Below are 14,384 nucleotides of genomic sequence, written 5' to 3' on the forward strand. Positions count from 1 at the left end.
TCCTTCCTCAAGTTAGGAGACCAAAACTGTGCATAATACTCCAGGTGTGGCCTCACCAAGGCCCTGTATAACTGTAGCAACACTTTCCTGCGCCTGTACTCAAATCCCCTCGCTATGAAGGTCAACATGCCATTTGCTTTCTTAACTGCCTGCTGTACCTGCATGCCAACCTTCATTCAATTCAGAACAGTCATGGTTCGATAACTAACTAAATATTGTCAGGAAATGAATGCAGCACCAGAAAATTCAGCGTTCAAATTGATGAAATCTTCCTGAGAGTAATGCATTGTCAGATCGAGTCATCAATGTCGGTACCATTCTGTCCTGCAAACATGATGCAAAGCTGAGTAACATATTAAGCACTGAGTAAATAAAGAGAGTATTTTTCCCCATGTATTAAGGATTCGCTAAAGTTGCGGAATTAACTTGATCTTGGAGACAATTCTTCTGATCCCCATGAATCAGGAATGTTGCAGAATTAGCGAAATGTCCTGTAGTCATTGTTTCAAGTAAGATAGTAGAAGCTTTGTGAAGAGATGTGTTTACCATTTTGTCCGAGAACATATTCACATAGTGGAAACATTCCCTGCTAAGTTAAAGCATTTTGCATATATTAACTACAAGACCGAATCAGTCATTTACCTGTCAATGAAATTACTAATATCAAGAAGACATATTTTTGTTCAAGCCATGTTAAAATCTCAGATTCTAAGAAAGCAATTTTCACCATCTTCACAGCCCAGTCATATTGCTTTGCAAGTTACTGCATTATCAGGCAGCGATGCGTTGAAGTGCATTGGGATAGTGTTTCTATTTTACAGAAAATCTCATCTGTTCAATTGTCTTCATCCTTTTATGCTGGCATCAGGAAATAACTATTGCAATTTTAGCAATATCGTTTCAATGCCATTGGAAATAAATAGCCATGGATTTGTTTGGCGTCTTTGATTATTGCACGGTTTATATAGCACTGAACAATGAAGGAAAAGGATTATCCACGGTGAATGCAGCGAGTGGGTAACTGCAGACATCAGAAGAATACTCAGGAATAAAAACGTCGCAGATGGAATTTTAAGCAAAAAAACTGTGATGTGATGCATTTTGGAAGAAAGAATTACGAGAGTACATATAAACTAAATGGCACAATTGTAAAGGGGGTACAGGAATAGAGACTGAGGTTATATGTGCATAACACTTTGTAGATGAATGGTCAGGTTGAGAAAGATTTTCAAAATGCTTACGCGATCCTGGACTTCACAAATAGATGTACAGAGTTCAAAAATGTGGAAGTTATGATGAACATCTATAAAACACTGGTCCGGCCCCAACTGAAGTAACTTGTCAAATTATGTGCACCAAATTTAGGAAGGATGTTAAGCCCTTAAATGAAGTGAGAAAAGTTATACCAGATTCGTTCCAGGGATGAGGGACTTCTGTTACGTGGATAGACGAGAGAAGCAGGGATTCTTCTCCTAACAGCAGATAAGGTTGAGAGCGGATTTGATAGTGATGATAAAAATCATGAGGTGTCTGGACAGAGGAGAGACAGATAAACTGTTCCCTTGGCGGAAGGGTCGAGCACCAGAGGACACAGATTTAAGGTGATTGCAGAAGAACCAAAGGCAACAAGAGGATAACTTTTTTACACAGAAAGTGGTTATGATCTCGAATCTACTACCTCAAATTATAGAAGGGAAAGATGTAATAGGGGCTTTCGGTGGAAATTGTATAAGTGACTGAAGGGGAAAAGATTCAGGGCGACGGGGAAAGGGTGGGTAAGTGGGACCATCTGAAGTTCACTTGCAGCATTCTTACACCGGTTCGATGGAAAGAATGGCCTGCCTCTGTGCTGCAACTATTCTTTTGCTTTAGATTTGGAATTTTGGAGTTGCTAGCCTTCCTTGCGATTCGCTGATGCCTGCTGGAAAGTAAGACATTGGAAGAGGACAACATGCGGCCAGGTCATGGTGGCCTCCATGGTCAAACCTCCTGCTGACTGCTCGTATTTTAGCTCACACAGAAAAGTGAGGCACTTGCCCCACGGCTGACAGATTCCACAGAAGGACCAATCCATTAAAGCATCTATCCAGAAATTAAGAATTGTCCAAGCCATGCAACACTCTTTAAATGTTTAATGGCTGCTGGTAATCCACCAATTGGAATATCTTAAAATATATGGCTATAAATACAGGAATATTCACATAGTGCTGATATAAACTCGAAGTTTGAAGGTACAAAATGGGCGCTACTCGTGGGTAAACCCCTGCTCCCCAAAACACACACCATGATGCATATAATTAACATCGCAATAATTACATGGGTTCAAAATTGGAAACACAAAATTATATCATTTTAGGATTCCCTTTCCTCTGTGCTCATTTTATCATCAGCCGCAATATTTACCACCAAATTATAGTAGGCAAATCTGGAAGTTTGAAACACATTTCTTTCGTTACAACTGTCATAAGATATGGATCAATGGCAGCTAAATGGATATTTGGAACAGAGCTGATTAAATGACTGAACACGTTCGAGGAGTTGAATGGTCTCCTCAAGTTCTCATGCAGATAAGTTACTGTCAGAAATAAGACATTCATGTCAATAGCCACACTTTCTTATTGTGAGGCAAGAGTTAATGATTTTAAAGAACAAGAGGAAGAGTCCCTATCCAATCAGTAGAAAGAAGAATCTGGTACGGAAGGTGTTTCTTAATAGCATTATTTTATGTTTCCCCCTATAGGCAAAACAATGGACAGAGGTTTCTGGACTGGATCGAGTGGATTTAATGTATGACTGCATTTTAATTCATAACAATGGTGTGAAATAAGTCCTTTTCAGTTTAACTCTAAAATGCGAAAGATTTTTTTACAGATAATCAAATGTAATTAATACAAACTTATGGAAATTCTTTCATGAAAGCACATTCTTAAATCTAATTCATTATCTCACGTTATTGGACTTTTAAATGTAAGAATTTCTAATTTTAGAATTCGCACTTGCTCGACTTAACATAATTGTAATTTTTTCCACCATTGCAGTTTTAATTATATGAACAAATGCAATGCCTCTGTCTAGACACGAAAAGGCAACTTCCAGGCAAAGCAGAATAAGCCTGAATTATTTGTCCACATTTGAGGAACAACAAACTTGATCAAGTCAATGGCAGTCTGCACCTCTTCAACACGCAAATTCTACCACCGAGAAGGAGAAGGGCAGCAGGCGCATGGGAACAGCATCGCCTGCAAATTCCCCTCCAAATCTAACAACATTCTGCCTTGGAAATATATTGGCAGTTCCTTCATCGTAGCGGGTAGAAATACTGGAACTTCCTCCCGAATAGCACTGAGAGCACCTTCACCACACGGACTGCAACGGTTCAAAAAGGCGGCTCGCTACCACGTTCTCAAGCGCAATTAGGGATGGGCAATAAATGATGGCCTTGTCAGCAATGCCAACATCCCTGAACGAATAAAAAAGTGATAAACAATATTACGTTAGGATATGTTGGCTATTGAATGTATATTCACAACATTTAAACGACTATAACAGTAACACCGTAGCAAGAATAGCAAGCAGGATGATTTCCAATGGGATACATAACTAGACCAAACACCGGTTGAGCACTTATTGGTGTAATAAACAACCTGAGAGTGTAATCACTTACCCAGAATACCGACCACTGCGAGAATAGGATAGCAAATAGCATATACAAGCTGGATATTGCATTTTCTCTCAGAAGCAATGGGATCTGTAAATGCTAAATGAACCATATTTCGAAGGTGCTTTACGAATAATTCACAGTGTCTCTAATATGCACTTGAGGCAAGCCTCGAGTGACACAATCAGGCAACGTCATTAGCGACATTAGTTACAGTGATTTGAACAGATAGATTGTGATAGGTGTTGACATACTTTATCCAACTATGAAACTTTATCTGCACCAATAATAACACCTATCAACATGTATATTTATGCATCTATCTATATATATGTACATATAGATCTGAAGGCTTGAGTTCACATCCCAGAACGGCAGCTGGGCAATTACAATTCAATTACATACATCTGGAATTATAATGATTATCATTATTTGTGGCCATGAAACTACCAGATGAAAAACACCCAGTTCACTAATGTACTTCAGGCAAGGAAATGTGACATTCTTACTCAGTCTGGCCTGTATATGACTCCGGACCCAAAAATAATGAGTTTGACTCTCAAATTCCCTCTGAAATTGCCTAGTACACGACTCAGTTTTATTAAAAATAGAAACGCAGAAGATAGGTGCAGGAGTACGCCATTCGGTCCTTCGAGCCTGAACCACCATTCAATAAGATCATGGCTGATCTTTCACCTCAGTACACATTTCCTGCTTTCTTTCCATATCCCTGTATCCCTTTAGCAATAAGAGCCATATCTAACTCCTTCATGAATATATCTAATGAACTGGCATCAACAACTCTCTGCAGTAGAGAATTCCATAGGTTAGCAACTCTCTGAGTGAAGAAGTTTCTCCTCATCTCAGTCCTAAATGGTTTACAACTTATCCTTAGACTGTGTTCCCTGGTTCTGGACTTCCCCAGCATCGGGAATATTCTTCCTGCATCTAACCTGTCCAGTCCCGTCAGAATATTACATGTTTCTATGAAATCCCCTCTCAGCCTTCTAAACTCCAGTGAATACAGGCCCAGTCGATCCAGTCTCTCCTCATATGTCAGTCCTGCCATCCCGGGAATCAGTCTGGTGAAACTTCGCTGCACTCCCTCAATAGCAAGAACGTCCTTCCTCAGATTAGCAGACCAAAATTGAACAGAATATTCCAGGTGAGGACTCACCAAGGCCTTGTACAACTGCGGTAAGACCTCCCTGCTACTACACTGAAATGCCCTAGATATGAAGGCCAACATACCATTTGCCTTCTTCACCGCCTGCTGTACTTGCATGCCAAATTTCAATGACGTAGTCGGCTCATCACCACCTGCTCTAGGCTAACTAAGTCGGGTGGCAGCGAATGTTGGCCTTTCTGGCGATGCCCACATCACAAGAATGAATTAAAAAAATGTGTGAGCGAGATGATAGGTTCAAGTGCCCATTGAACTCTGCTCGGGCATGTACCTAATCCATCCAACCGAGTCACTCCACCTTTGAGACGTGGCTGAGCTCAGGGGTAAGCCGCCCTGCCAAGGTTATATACCTTCAGCCTCAGCTGGAGCTGGCTGTGGCCAGCGTTGTCGTTTGATTGGTAGTTGGTTTGAATAAAATTATGTTTGGTGGTTATTCCTGACCGGCCTCCCCCCGAGCATCCTCGGTAAACTTCAGCTCATTCAAAACTCGGCTGCCTTACCCCACCTGTGCTATGTCCAGTTGTCCCAACATCCCTCTGCTCGGTGACCGACAGTAGCTCCCTTTCCTACAATGCATCGATTTTGCCCGCTTTGCCTTCAGCTGCTTGAGCCCAAAGCTGTGGAATCCCTTCCATCAACAAATCCGCCTCTCTTTCCTTCTTTAATTCATCCTTTAAAAGATATCATTTTAAGCAATGTTTTGCTCACCAGTAAAATATTTTCCGTTGTGCTTGGTTGTCATATAATGTGTGATGACAGAAATGTGATTTGCCGTGGTAGAGTTTATTAAGTTAAAGGTGCTATAGCATTGCAAATTTTCGGAACATGTGTTCTTAAGCTCTGTATCTGATTGTCAGGCTTTTCAATTTGTCAGGCCGTTCTTTAACACCTAACTCAATCCTATACTGAGTTTGAAATTGTTGTTCTGACAAAATTAAAAAGTGTGATAGCTAATTGATGGGCCGTTATAAATGGCGCCCTGTTGTATTTACCTTTACTTTTAATTCAATTTGTAACCTATAATTCATTTTAAATACGTAATGTCTTTTAGTTATTTCATTTGTCCGAATATTTTTTTAAGTCTTCCCCATTCATACAAGGTTACCTTCTGATTGGTTCTTGATGCTTCGTGCTTATGGGGAAGATCATATTCAGAAGGATTATCACATTCCTTTCAAATCCTTCCAGTTTTTCTGCACAAGTCATCTGTTGTGAATCAGCAGCCGTTTACAGAATACATTCAAATTTAGTTTGACATTGTTTTACAGAACGCCTTTCCACCCGGTCAACACGAAGGAAGTAGTCCATCATGGGGTTAAATTCGTGAGGCATGCAAGTGCCTGCAGTGGCCCCAGAAGTTCAGGTTTTAGACATACACTGCGCATATGCTGAAACAACGAACTTGCGATCTGTGAAGATCGCACAAATCCATAAAAAAACGGGCTCTGCTGGCGGAGAATTGGGATATTTGTCCAACTTCTGCCGAGCGACTGTCCCTTAAATTCTGACACGTGGTAAATGCAGGTGAAGGGCCTGCTTTTTCCAGTGTAAGTGTTTAAAAAAGTAGAGAAACAAAATGTTATCACTCATTAATACATTAAGAACCCTGTACAATATGGCTAGTTTATTTTAGCCACGTCGAAACATAATAAAAATAACTTAAATATGGTGTTTAATATCTTTAGTTAAATGGCATTTTAATTAATTTTAAATATGCAACGTTTTTTTATCTATTTCATTTGTTAGATTATTGTTGTACGTCTTTCCCATTCACACTTAAAGTGATTCCGTACAAACATAAACACTATGGCTACACTCACAGATAGAGGCTGTATATTATCCGTTGATGGACTCATCCCCTGAGTCTAAAAAGCCTTCCCCCACCTGCAAGGAGAGCAAGCTTCAGTCCATGGAAACCCCTCAGAGATGTGGGAGATGGTCACCCCACAGCTGCCGAGAATTCAGGATAGTAACTGTTTAGCCATGTGGGAACCAATGACATAGGAAAGAGAGGCGTTGAGGTCCTACAGTCAGAAATTCAGCAGCTGGAGTGGATGTTATAAAAAGTAGGACCTCAACGGTGATAACTTCTGGATTACTCCCAATGTAATATTCGGTGTAGGAAAAGTGAAATAAAACAGAGTAATTCTTGGCTGGAAAAATGGTGCAGGAGAGAATGCTTCAGATTACTGACAATTGGGACACCTTCTAGTGAAGGAGGGACCTTTCACAGTAGCATGGAAAAAGCGCTGTGACGAATAGATTTACGGAATGATATAGGATTAGATCGTATATCCAGCACAGCAACAGGCCATTCGCTCAACAAGGCTATGCTGGCGTTTATGCTGACTCGAGCCTCCTCCCTTCTTTCCTGAGCTAGCTCTATCAGCATGACCCTCTATTCATTGCTCTCTCATACACTTATCTTGCCTTCCATTAAATGCATCTGTACTATTCGCCTCAATCGCTCCCTGTGGTAGCGAGTTCACTATGCTCTGGTTTAAGACATTTCTTCTGATTTCCCTATTGGGCTTCTTGGTGATTAAATATGGCAAACACAAATTTTACACAGTATGCTAAATGTGGTCTAAGCAACGTTCAATGCAAATTTAGCATAGCTTTGTTGATTATTCTCGCCCCCCCCCCACGCTCCCCCATTGATTATCCCACCCTTCCCCGCTGATTAACGTCCCCCCACCACCGCTGGTAATTGCTTCCTTGCTGATTATTGCCCAACCACTTGGTTATCTCCAACACTGTTTAACCATCCTCCCTTGCTGATTAATCCCCCAACCGCTGATTATTCCCGCCCCCCATCCCCCCCGCTGATACCCCCACCCCCCGCAAATACACACACACCACTGGTAATTCCTCCCCTGTTGATAATTCCCCAACCCATTGATTATCGCCACCACTGTTTAATCCTCTCCCTGCCACCCAGATGATTAACCCCTCCCACGCAGATTATTCCTCCACCCACCGGCTGATTTTGGATGCTGGACCTTGGATGAAGATTGCGAGGGTGCTACAGTCCGGGAAATTTCTCCTGCTTCACAACCTGTTGCTATGCGAATTTATTTCCTGTGGTAAGCCGTGTTATGTGAACTCTGTTTCTTATGGGCTGAAGCGAGAACTTCGTGTTCACAACGTTCAAAAAAATAATAATAATTTCAAATACGACATGAAACGGACACCATGGCATCGTGGAGCACCGCAGACATATATGACCAATGCTCATTATAAATTCTGAAGATAATCGTGATAGATGTTTCCTTCTCCGGTATATTCCTATGATAAAACTCACCATATTGTAAAGGGGAATCTGTGCAGATGGGAGGTGGGGGCTATCTATTCCTGGTCAGCTTTATTCCCGCGGTGTTAATATCTATCACAGAATCATAGACTCGTACCGCACAAAAGGAGGCACTACGGTTCTCCGTGCTTGTGCCAGCTCTTTGAAAGAGCTATGCAATTAGTCAACCGCCACCCTATACGGCCATCCCATGCTGTGTTTGAGGATGGAAATAGCACAGACACAGATAACGAGACACAGAGACTTGCCAGCACGAGTTGGTAAGTCGCCATTTTGGCCAGAATTCCTGCGAAAGGAAGCATAAGTATATGAATTCAGCCCCCGTTTAGTCAATTTTCCCTTGTCAACAGATAGAGGAATATCTTGACCAGCCAGGAGCACCCAATAAGTGTTTCCTTCACCATCGCTAAGATTTCCCCTGCTTGTAAATGTTTCTGTGGGTACCTCACCCACACTTTTCCTCTATCACAAACTGTGTCCTGAATCTGATATTCTTTTTCAATAGTAGGAACACTAATTTTGCCTAAAATGTGGCTTATGGGAGTTCCCCCCACCACGCAATGGTCGGCGATTCAGATTGCGCACTGCTTGTGGTAAGACCTTTAACGACCCTTGCATTGTATTAGTGGGAGTTAATATTTTAATCTGTTGCTTAAGTAGTCCATTCATGCGTTCTATTAACCCTGCAGCTTGCGGATAGCAAGGTATGTGAAAGAACCAATAATCCCTACCACCCACTGTTGCACTGTTTGACCTGTTAAGTGCGACCCTTTATCGTACGTACTTCTGCTGGCTCACCGTAGTATGTGATTAAATTCTCCAGTCATTTAATCGTACTTTGTTGATTCGCTTTAGTCACTGGATAACCTATCAAACGTCCAGAATAGGTATCAACAGCAGTGAGCAAATATGGTAAAGGTCCAACATAATCAACTTGCTATATTTATGCTGGTTGAGTCACTCTCTTAGTATGGGCACCGGCTTGTCGTTGTAGGGGAAAATGCTTCACCTTTTGACAAATTTCACAGGTGTTTATGATCTGTTTAACACCATCCGTGGTCAATTGTAACCCTCTATTTCGTGCCCATTGCATCGTACCCTGAATGTCCAAATGTCCAGATTTGTGGTGGGCCCACTTGCCTATGCCATATTCTTCAGCTTCCGCCTCTTTGACAGCCCGTACCCGGGCTATATTATCAACGGTGTTATTATGTTCAGAGATCTGTGAAGTTTTTTTCACGTGAGCGTCCACATGATATACAGTTATTTTCATCTTCCGGGCTTTGTACCATATTTTTTCCTATAGGTGCTTTCCACACAAGTCTTTTCCAGTTATTTGTCAGTGATGTTCATGCCAGTTTAGCATCCAGCTCGCCATGCCATTGACTACTGCCCATGAGTCAGTATATATGTCTATTTGTTGCTGTTCCTCTTCTAACGCAAGGACTACAGCTGTTAGTTCTGCTAGCTGGCTGGAGACTCCCACGCCCTCAACATGCACAATTGCCTGCGTTTTTGGATTGAAAGCAGTGGCTCGCCATTGCCGAAGGCCATTTCGCCAGACCGCTGAGCCATCTGTGAACCAGGCATGGCTACGTTCTTCAGGTGTTAACTGTTCAAATGATACGCCCCAGGAGATCGGTGACTCTTTGGTTAAACTGACAGACGACTGCGTAAGTTCACTCTCAGCTGTTTGTGGGTATTCAGCCACATGCTCATGTAGTCGGGTGATTCTTTATTTTCCTTTACTTGTTCTGTCTGCGATATACCATTTCCAGCACACTATGGAGCTTTGCTGCACTCGCCCGACCTTGTGTGTCTCATTTTCTGAGAATAATATGGGTAGCTCTTGTCTTAAACTGACTTTGTCGTCCCCTGTCTGTCCTTCTGTTTCTGTTAGGGCCCAATAAAATGCTAATAATTGTTTCTCAAATGAAGTGTGATGAGTAGCAGCATCTGTCAATTTTCTAGACCAGAACCCGAACGGTATACGAGTGCCATGTTGATCCTGCCACAAACTCCATACTGCAATATTATTGGTAACAGATACCTGTAGCTCAAAAGGCTGCCCAGGCACTCACGGGGCTTGGGGTAAAGCTTAAGCTATGGCTTATTTGGCTGCATCATCTGCCACGTGCTGTTCCTTTCCCCACTCGAAGTCGGCTTTTTTTCATGTTACGGCATACAGCGGTTTTAATAACATCCTGAGGTGAGATAAATGTCTCCTCTAGTAAACCAGTAGTCCCACAAACCGTTGTGTCTCAGTGTTATTCGTGGGGGTGGCCATTTCTTGAATTTTATTCTTCACAGGCTCGGGTATGACGCTCCCACCCCGAGACCATTGGAGCCCAAAAACTGGGCAGTCTGGCTAGAGCCTGCACCTTCTTCGGATTTATCTCCAAGCCCCTGTCTCGCATGTGTTGGAATAAAGTAGCTAGGGCTTCTGACACCACTGCCTCGGTGGGATCCCTTATTACTACATCATCGTTGTAGTGTGTCGGTGAGACATTAGGAGCCAATGTGCACATGTCCAGGTCCCGGGCCACAAATCCGTGGCATAGGGTAGGGCTATGAAGGTAACCTTGAGGGTGTCGTTTAAACGTGTATTGCCTCCCTTCCCAAGTGAATGCAAACTGGTCCAAGGATTCTTCCGCTATTGGAATGGAGAAAAAGGCATTGGCCAGGTCGATTACCGCATACCACTCCGCAACTTCTTAAGACAGCCGCGCTGTTATAGTTACTACATCTGGGACATCGGTTGCCAGGGGAGGGGCAAATTTGTTCAGTTGTTGGTAGTCCACACTCATCCTCCAACTTTTGTCGTTTTCCGCACAGGACAAATTTGGCTATTGTAGGGGGACATTGCATGTCTAATGATACCCGCCTCCAAGAGTCCTTGTATGGTTTCCCCTATTTCTTTGTGTCCCCCAGGTATTCGGTAGTGTTTCATAGTCACTGTACGCGATGGCCATGGTATTATCATTGGTTCCCACTTTGCTTCACCTGCAATCACAATGATCACCCGTATCCCGAATGAGAATCGCCCGAACGAGGTGTTGTGTGTGGTTCCCTTTAAAAGGTCCAGCCCAATAATATGTTCCTTTACTGCCGATATTACGACCGTTACCCAGTGCGGAGGCCCATTTCCTAAAGCCATTCTGATAGTTGTTCGGACAGCGGGCGTTTCTGCCTCTCTGAACCCATTAATCATCATACGGTTGCCTCTGTGTTTCCTAGGATTTCCATGGACAATAGTAACTTCTGCCCCTGTGTCGAGTAAAGCAACATCTCTTTTATGTCCCCCCCCCTCCCCACGCCAATGTATCATAATCGGAATGGGTGGACTCAGGTCCCCGGGAGCTTGGGTTGATGTGGTTATAACGAGGAGTACTCCCAGATCCCGGCCACACCCTTAGTCGAGGGGATTACGAGCCTTCCACAGCTCTTCTACGTTGGGCTATAGGCTAGCGGGAGGTGGTTTCTCCGCATCCGCAGACTTATCGCTATCCGACTTAATCTCCCTTACCTCCCTCCTTTCACCCTTCTCTGTTCCCGGGACGCAGTGTTGCTTTCACATAGAATACATCGCTCCTGTTAGGATTCCATCAATTTGTTCCTTGGGGACCCCTACCTTCAGTAAAGCTGCAAACATGTCCCTCCGCGTAATTCTTTTTCTTGTCTTTCCTGACCCTGTGCCTTTCCCAGAGGTCACACCTTGTCGCTAGACCCGATCCCGCTCTACATTAGCCGTTCTCGACTCTCGCATACTATCATCTACATCCTCTAACTGTCCAAACAATAGGTAAATGTGCCGCAGCCGCTGCCCTTGGGCTGGTCCCAATAATGTGAGTAGCGCACTCCTCATCATACGAAGACCACATTTCATCAGTCTGCTCCGCATTCCTGCCATAAAGAGCTCGTGATCTGGCCCCCCATATGGTTGCTGATATAATACTCCCTGTGTTGCCATGTTGAGCATCTGTATCGCACACTCCACCATAGCATTCCAAGGTTTTACCTCCCCTTCCTAATCAACGACAGAGGGATATTTTTGCCGGACCCCTATAGTAACCATGACCCATAGCGAACCTGTGCCCTGGACATTCCGTAGCAATGTTGTGATATGGTGGTCCGTAGTCACAGTCCCCATTTTTGTTAACTCTTCGGGGTTAAGTATTATGCCTGATGATCCTTGGTCCCAAATCCGGGTTAGCCATTCGGACAATGATTCCCCGCGTTTTTGGCGAAATCGAGACCCTATTTCTTGTAACTCACTAGTGGTGAAGTCACGCACCCCTCTAGTGGTTACCGGCTGTTTCCCATCTTGCTGTTTTGTCATATTTATCATAAGGGGTCTAGCTTCCGTGCTCGGAGTGTATGGGGGAGGGTCTTTAGTTTCCTCCCGTTCCCCCCTCCCTCTCCATCTGTCCACTCATATTCTGAGTCAGAGGAGTACCAGATATCTTCGTTTCAACGAGCCGGATCCCAAATTGGTCCAGCTACCAATGCACGTACCTTTGACCGATCTATCTGTAATTTCCGTCGTCTGGCTTTCTTTTTATTTTGTACTGTCGCCAAATGGCATATTAAAGTTTCTGATTGTTCATTGACTTTAGCCACCCGTTCTTGTGCATTGCGGACCGCTTCAGTCAGAGTCGAGTTTTGATTTTCCAAAACCTTAACAGCTGTTTTTAACTATAGGTTTTCTGCCTCACTTTCCTTGAGTTGTTTACACATCGCCCTTAATGCTGTCAACAAAATCCATCCCATTTGTGGGGGACTGCTTTTCTCCTGTGGGAAGCCTGCTTCGGCCAGAAGAGACAGTACCGCATGGGGTACAGTTCTACCTTTGCTCTGTTCCAATAACTGCGTATCCCAATGTTGCGGGGGTCCAAACCGGATTATAACATTGGTAAGAGAGCCAAAAAACGAATCCCTCATGCTCCACCCTGGTATTCTATACTTCTCTCCCACAGGAGGAGACTGCTTCTTGTCTTTTCTCTTAAACATTTTACCAGACCCTGCTCATTTTGGATCGATAATAATAGACCCAGGTTTGCGATCTGGATCAATGTTAAATAAGAGACAAGGCAAATAAAGTAAAGATAAAACACCGTTTACTGAGAGAAAAGAAACATGATACAGTTTACGAAGAAACGAGAAGTATGATATGATGCAACAAAGCTCACAGCCTTCTGCCCGTCGGGATTCCGCAGTGACGGCTGGTCAGGAGCCTTGGGGGTCCCAGCACTGCTCACGAATCACGGGTCAAGGTGAAGTTCAAAGAGCTACTGGACAGTTCCGTTCCTTTATACTATTGAACAAACATGGCTGCATGTGGCTTATGGCCAACTCCTAATCTGTAAGGCCCTAGCTGTTCTTCCACAAAGCATGAGACTTCGAGGCGCCGATCGTCTCATAAACAAAATGGTGTGAGCATCAAGGTCTCTCTCTCTGTGCATCAACAACATTCCACGAGGCGTGAAGCAGAAAACACACTGTAAATGTCGGAATATCATAATTAACCCTATGTGATTAACCCTATACAATACAGAGCCCCAGGTGGGCAGAGGAATCATTTCAAGGACACCCTCAAAAACACCTGGATAAAGTGCAATATCCCCACCAGCACCTGGGAGAACCTGAACCAAGACCATACTAAGTGGAAGAAGAGCATCATGAGGGCATGGAACACCTCGAGTCGTGTCGCCGTGAGCATGCAGAAACCAAGTGCAGACAGCGCAGGCACCCAATTCAACCTTTACTTCAACCACTGTCTGCCCCACCTGTGACAGAGTCTGTAATTCCCGTATAGGACTACAGTCCCCTGAGGCCTCACTTTCAGAGTGGAAGCAATTCTTCCTCGATTTCTAGGGACTGCCAATGATGATGATGATTATTGCTTCATTGCCAATAAAAAATAAACTAATTTGAAGTGAATATTATTCAGATACAACCCAGATGTGTGTAGCCAATTTATAATGGACATATCAACAATTCTGCAAAACATCCTGACACATCTTAAGGAGCAGTATCCTTCCCCTTCGGCAAACATGGGTTGATTATACCGCGGAGATAACAGAGATGATACATCTTCATAGATGTACATATAATCTATGCTGGTGGAAAATTGTTTGTGAATATATGTACAGCAGATTATACAGATGAAAAGATTCTGCCAGTGGCAATATCCCACAGCGACTCATGTGTGCCCAGTTTTCCTCTCA

This window comes from Pristiophorus japonicus, chromosome 31, assembly GCF_044704955.1.
Source record: "Pristiophorus japonicus isolate sPriJap1 chromosome 31, sPriJap1.hap1, whole genome shotgun sequence".
NCBI lineage: Eukaryota > Metazoa > Chordata > Chondrichthyes > Pristiophoridae > Pristiophorus > Pristiophorus japonicus.